The following is a 6,574-nucleotide window of genomic DNA, read 5'->3' on the forward strand; positions in this document are numbered from 1 at the left end:
CAGCTGGAGCTCTGCTGAGATCGGCCCAGACAGGAGTCTGGCTCAGGCAGTGCCTCGGGCCCCAGGACACACCAAACTCTGCAGGGGTAGCAGCCTGCCCAGGGAGCTCAGAGGTGGAGCCGGAAAGCGATGGCAGAGGATGCCAGTGCTCTATACTTTTTTTTCTTCTTCTGTCGGTCGTGGGGCTTGAACTCTGTGCCTGGGCGCCGTCCCTCAGCTCTTCAGCTCAAGGCTAGTGGTCTACCACTTGAGACACAGCGCCGGTTTTCTGGTGGTTTATTGGAGATAGGAGTCTCAGGTTTCTTGCCCAGGTTGGCTCTGAACTGCGAATCCTCCGATCTCAGCCTCCTGAGTAGCTAGGATTACAGGCACGAGCCACCGACGCCCGGCTTGGTCTATACTTCTCGTTGCTGGACCCAGGTCATGTCTCAAAGGAGATGTGGGAAGTGCTCCTCCGCAGCTGCCGCTGCCACAGGCTTGGCTTGGCTTCCCTTCGGCCTGGCATCTCACCTGCCTTTACCCCAGAGCTCAGTCCAGCACTACGAAGACAGGTCCCATAAAGCACCCACACCGCCACCCTGAACTTGAGCACTCTGAACCTGGTCCCGCCAGAAAGCCACCAATCCACACTTGCACCCCAAGGCAAGGGAAAGCTCCCCCATTTATTCAGGATTTTTTCCCTAGACAAAAGCTCATTTCATAACAGCTGCCCAGTATGATTTGTTCCCTCCAAGACACCCGAGACAACACCAGCCTGCACAGCCATGCTTCACCAAGCTGACCCAGGAGGGTCGCCATCTCCGCCTGTCATGGCACAGCAGAGGCCCACCTGCACCAGCCCCTATCCTGGCCAAAGGGAAGCACTTCAGTGCTCTGCCAGTGACAAGCCCACAGATGGCGCTGTGACCCCACTTCGCTTTCATTCCTTGGGTTTTGAGCAGGATTGGCTGAGGAACAGGAGAGAGGCAGAGCTAGGTAGCCTGGCTGGCCCTGGCTTCCTCCAAATAGCGTGAGCCCACCAGCCCCCTGCGGGTTCTGGGCCTCCCAAGGGCCATCCTCCTGTTCATGGCCATGGGGAAGAGGAGGAAGCAGAGGCCTCGCCTCCACCCCTGCTTCCCCTTCAAGAGGGCAGATGCAGAATGGGCTGGCCCCTCCCGGGTCTGGCGAAGGCACCAACCTTCTCTCTGGGGCCTCATCGGAGCCTCACTGAAGGCGAGGCCCAGGTTACCTCACCTGGGGACCCAAGATCAGGAGAGCAGGTGGGAAAGGCACCTGGGAAGGGGCGGGCCGCTCAGGCCAGGCCAGCCCGCTCCAGGTCCTGGGGCAGCACCCGGCCCTTCTTGCGGGCCTTCTGCAGACACCGCTCGGCACGGGCTGCCTTCTTCTTCCACCTGATGGTCTCACAGAGGCCCAGGACAGTCCCATGCCCCAGTTCTGGCTCTGTCTTGTACTGGCCGTAGCTGTGTCCGAGACTGAAGGGAAGGATGGGCTGCTACACATCATGGGCATCCCCAATATGCCTGGTCAACATGGGGCATCACAAGCCCAGACCTGAAGGGACAGTCTCGTCAGCTGGGTGCCCCAGCCAGGAAGACAGCTCTAGGGCCTTCCTGAGTCTTGGTGAGTGAGCAGGCGCTGGACTTCCCGGGCCCTTTAGTTGCCACTCTAGTGCACGGGGTGGGATAGGCCAGAGGGGCAGGCTGGCACCTCTTCCTGCTCTTGTAAGAATTGTCCCTCAAAGCTCCTGTGGAGGGGCCGCGGGAGCTGGAGTGCCCTTCTGGACAAGGACAGCGCCCTTGGTGCTGCTGTCTGAGGCTCCTTCAGTGGGGTCGGCATTGCTGCCGCCGCCGCAGCTGCTGGCAGGGCCCTGCTTGAGCTGCTCTCGTGATGTGGGCTGGGAGCTGCCACTGCAAATAAGGTCAGGGTTGTGGGGGTGTAGCTTCCGGAAAGGCTGACTTCCAGGAGGGAACACCCGAAGATACCCCAGCTCCTGCTTCCCAATTCCTGCAAGCCTGCTGCTCCCATCTAGGATCTTGGGCCATCACCCCTTTCTGAAACCTGACCCCTGCCTGAGGGATGGATCCCACACACACATCAGAGAAGGACAGTGAAGCCCAGAGAGCCGAGGCCTCTGAGCCCAGCCCCAGGGCTGCTGTCAGAACACAAGTCAGCAACACCTGTCGGCTGCTGCGTCCCAGCCCAGCGTCTTCCCTGGCCCCTGACCTCCAGGCCCCAGCCACTTACTGCTTCCAGCCTTCCCAAAGCCTGAGCGCTTCTTGCCAGGAAGGCTGCTACTGTCAGTCTGCCTCTGGGGCTTTAGTGCACAGGACAGCGTGTGGCTAAGACAAGAGGTGGAGTCAGGTGACCAAGTGCTGTGCTCACGTCCCTGCCAGAGTTCCGCCTGAACTTGAGAGCCTGGCGACCACCCCACATCATGACGCCCAGAGACTCTGTGGGTTCCACACACCTAAAGGGACATGCCTCATGCCCTCTGCACCCCATCTTGGGCCGGTTCCTCTCGTGCCCCAGTGTCTGCCAACCCACCTGGCATCCTCGCTCAGCCACTCCAGGCCCCTGAACCAGGCAAGAAAGGCCTCATCGGCTCCAAGGTGAGAATAGTTGCAAGGGTGTTGCAGCTTCTCATGATCTTATTCTCCTGGCCAGGGAGAGCACCAGGGCAGGGACAGGGCTAGGCTGGCTGGGGAGGGACCCACCTCTTCTGCGTGCTCTGCCACCCAACCCTCCACTGAGGACCCCCAGGCCTCTGCGGGATCTCACAGCCGTGGCCTCACCGTCCTGCCCAGGGAGCTGTCCCACATGCCACCCTCACCCACCATGCCTGGGAGTGAAACATACTCTCTCTATCCATCGCACCCATGCACACAGGGCAGCTGTACAGGCCTGACTGGACCTCCAGGCAGCTCCCCACCCACCCTGTCCTGTCTGGCAGCTGCCACTCACCTTCATTCATTACCTGGACACCATTCTTTCCTAAAAGGCAGAGGACAATGGAGTTAGAATGGGGCCCCTCTTCCCTTCCGACCTCCGGCCAGACCCTCCTCTGGACAGGGCATCCTGCGTGCACACGCTGGAGCAGGGCCTCGTTCAGAGGAGCCCTGGACACCCGGAGTGAGGTCAGGTTCAGGGACAATGTGGTCTAGCACCACTGAGGCTAGGAGAGAGTTTGGGGATTCAGGTGAAAAGGCCTCTCTTGGGCCACAGGTCGCTTTTCGAAGGAAAGCCTGGCTTGGCTTGGTCCCTGCGTCCTCCGGGGGCAGGGATGCAGGGACCTTGAAAGCCCAGCTGGGCGCTCTGTGCACAGCACCGAGGGCAGGCAGCCCTGGGCAGCACCTGATCAGAAGAGGTGAGGCCTGAGTTTGGGGATGGCCTTGGGGCTGTCAGGAGGGCCAGAGCTCAGGACTCCCAGGGGACTTTCTCCTGCATCACCAGGCCCCATCTGGCCCTGGCTACTAGCCTCCTGGACATCCTGATACGCAGCGTCCAGCATCCTGAGGGCCATCAGGAAGCTGCCCAGGTAGACAACGATGACGTGGTCAGCACCTGTTGGCTTGGGTGGAGAAAGGTCAAAGGCCAGGGCCCACCCCTGTCCCAGTCCCCAGGGCTTCTCAGCCAGCCCTCAGCCCCTCACGGCTTTGCACAGCACAGTGTCCTGGGGAACTTCAGGCCACTTTTGTCTAGAGTCCCTTCACACTGCCTGGGACTGGAAACAGCCCCAGGTCCAATCCTAGTCTGGCCTATGCAGATCCCAAAGTGACCTAGGCCACCTCTGCCCACCCCCTTCCTCTACACTCCGCCAAGCCCTGCTCTGCTGCCTCCACTTCCTCCTTCCCCACTGCCAGCCAGCTAGCTCCCCAGGCTCCTCCTCTGCCCAGGTGAGAGTCCTCCCTCTCCTTGGGCACTGTTGGGAGTGAGGTTGAAGGTGAACAGAGCCAGGCCGGGCTGCACCAGTTCTTTCTCAGGCAACCTGGCCTAGGTCTGAGTCACTCACCATCTTTTGCCATCTTCTAGAACCTGCTTTAGCTGCTTCTCCTTCCCAGCAAACTTGCAAGTCTCCTGCCAGGCTGGAGGCTGGTGTTGGTGAGGGCTCTGTACTGTCCTCCTTTCTACCGTGAGTGTCTTCCCTTTGGGACTGACATGGCCACTGGACAGCCCCAGCACCCACTCCTGGCAGGCCAAGTCTGGCCTAAGCTCTGCTCCAGCACTCACTGCTGTGGGATCTCACCTGGGGACCTGGCCTCCCCTCTGCCTGCTCCCTCTCCTGCAAGGTTTTCCTGAAGGGGCTGGGGAACTCGGGGTCTCTGGACTACCTGCCTGCCTGCTCCCTGTGTGTCTGCCTGCCTGCCTGCCACCAGTGCTGCTGGCCTGACTGGCATGTGGGGCCAGGACCTCCTCAGAACTCAGCCACATTCATTTCTTTCTCCTTGGCAGCTCAAAAGCCCAGCCTGGAAGCTCAGCGCCAGCCGCTCTGCATCTTTCTGTTAGTAAAGGGGAAAAGTGAGGTCCAGACAGAGCTGGTGGCTTGTCTAGTGCCCTGAGGGCAGCAGGGGAAGGGGCCCTGCAGCCTCTGAACAGAGGCCACTCTGCTAGCTTGTCAATGTGTAAGAGTCCTTAGATGAGATGAGCCTGAAGGGAGAGCGCCATGGACTTCCAGACTCCTTCTTGACCCCAGATCCTGGCTCTCCTCAGCGAGTAGGGTTGGGATCCAGACCCCTGGAACATCTTCCCCTCTCTGGCCAGCGCCTGCTCATGGGCCAGGGCAGGAAACTGCCTCTGTGCAGCTGGGCCGGGAGGTTCCCAGGGCCCACTCGTGCACAGCAGGTGCCCGTGGAGGAGGCTGTGCCTTCTGCTGCACTTCCCATGGAAGCAGCCAGAGAGTCAGCAACGATGCCCAGGGAGCTGCCCTCCCTCTTTTTGTTCTTTTGGGGTCTCTTTGCCTAGGGTTCTTTCAGTTCTAGGGATAGATGGCAGGGCCTGTGTGGTCCTTGAGCTCTGAAGCTTGGAGCTGGAGCTCTAGCCCTTGAGCCACGGCTCCCTTTCCCGTTTTGGAGAGTTCAGCTCACAGATTTGACTGCCAGCCTAGATTTGATCGGCAATATTCAGATGTAGGCCTCAAGGCATGAGGTAGCGGGCCCTGGGCAGTCCACAGGGGCCACTTGTGGTAAGACCTTTCAGCTCGTGTGTGAACATGTGAGCATGTGAGCGTGTGAGCCTCTGCTCCCACCAAGACCTCAGAGCCCCGCAGTGCTTGCAGGTGGTCATGCTGGGTCTGGAGGTTTGCACAGAGCACAGAGGGCCCTAGGTGCCCCACGGGCAGCCCTGAAAGCCCCTCGTCACAGCAGGCCTCTTCTAGACAGTACCTTGAGCCAGTCAGAGGCATCCCGGAGTCAGCCCAGCATGGTTTGGGAAGGGTTGCCACATACCCCGGGCCTACAGCACATTTGGCAACCAGTGTAATGCTGGGGCCCTCGGGGAAGAGCAGTCCCCAGTCCTGGGCTACCTGCTTCCGAGGACCACCCTGTGTTTCCCCACAGCATCCCATCCCCACAGGCTGCTAGGGCTCCACGGGCCCAACCTGCATAAGGGCCTCACAGAATCCTCCTTTGTCTTCCTCCCCAAGAGAAGAGCAAGCCACGCTTCACACACCCCAGCAGCAGGGCGCTGATACCCGTGTGAGCGCCCATCCACCTCTGCCCTCTGCCTTCCCCTCCTCCTCTATACCATTCTCAGCAGCTCTCTGCTCTTGGAGTCCTTTTTTACTGCAGAAATCCTGCCTGCCAGCTTGGGAAATGAAAGCAACCTGGATCTGCAGGAGGGGCAGAGAGAAGGTGACAGTTGGGAGGGGGAGGGGAGGCAGTTGGAATTCATTTTGTGTGGAGGCCAGCCTCCCATAAGCCCACACAAGAGGCTCCAAAGGGTTTTACAGGCCGGGAGGGGATTTGCCACTCTGGCACAATGCTGTGCCACCCAACCCACCAGGCAGCTCTGCTCTGCTCAACTGGAAAGAGATGTGTGGCCACCAGATACCCTACACAGCTCCTGTGCCCGCGTGTGTGCGTGTGCCCGTGTGCCTGTGCACCCATTCTGTGTCGGGAGAATCAGGCGGAAAGGAACTGCCATACGCCGGATGAGGACTGCCCTAGCTGAGCCAAGATAGCACCGCCCAGCCGGCTTCCCCAGCCCACCTTGTAGGCCAGAGTTTGAAGTGGGCGATGGCTGCCCTGTGTGGTCCCAAAGCAACTTCCGAGGAGTCGGGGGCCCACCTGCAGATCTCCGGCCAAGTCCTGTCCAGGCAGAGGATGGCTGCCATCTGCAGGGCAGAGACCATGGCGTGCAGTGAGAAGTTCTTCAGGGCTCTGCATCCTGGAGAGGGAGATTGCCTGAGCCTTGCCTGGCACTGCGGCCACCTCCTGCCCTGGCCCTTGGGCAGAGGCCTGGCTGAGAGAGGCCTGCCGGAGTGGAAGAACTTGAGCAGGGACTCCTGCCACCCCAGAAGATTTGGCCTCCGCCATTGGATGAGTGGCAGAACCCAGAGAGCAGCCAGCCAGGGAGGGGT

At 60.3% G+C, this 6,574-nt stretch overlaps 1 long non-coding RNA gene across 1 annotated transcript; it reads right to left on the bottom strand.

The window, feature by feature from the left end:
• Positions 1 to 360: 360 nt before the first annotated feature.
• On the bottom strand, positions 361 to 5,840 carry LOC138816691 (uncharacterized). The gene is made up of 3 exons (XR_011368717.1): positions 5,740 to 5,840; positions 2,962 to 2,991; positions 361 to 1,907 (listed from the first exon to the last, which is right to left on the bottom strand). It is a non-coding gene; the product is annotated as an uncharacterized lncRNA (long non-coding RNA).
• Between the last annotated feature and the right edge of the window lie 734 nt (positions 5,841 to 6,574).

This window comes from Dipodomys merriami, unplaced genomic scaffold, assembly GCF_024711535.1.
Source record: "Dipodomys merriami isolate MVZ:Mamm:240054 unplaced genomic scaffold, mDipMer1.0.p SCAF_11, whole genome shotgun sequence".
Lineage (NCBI taxonomy): Eukaryota > Metazoa > Chordata > Mammalia > Rodentia > Heteromyidae > Dipodomys > Dipodomys merriami.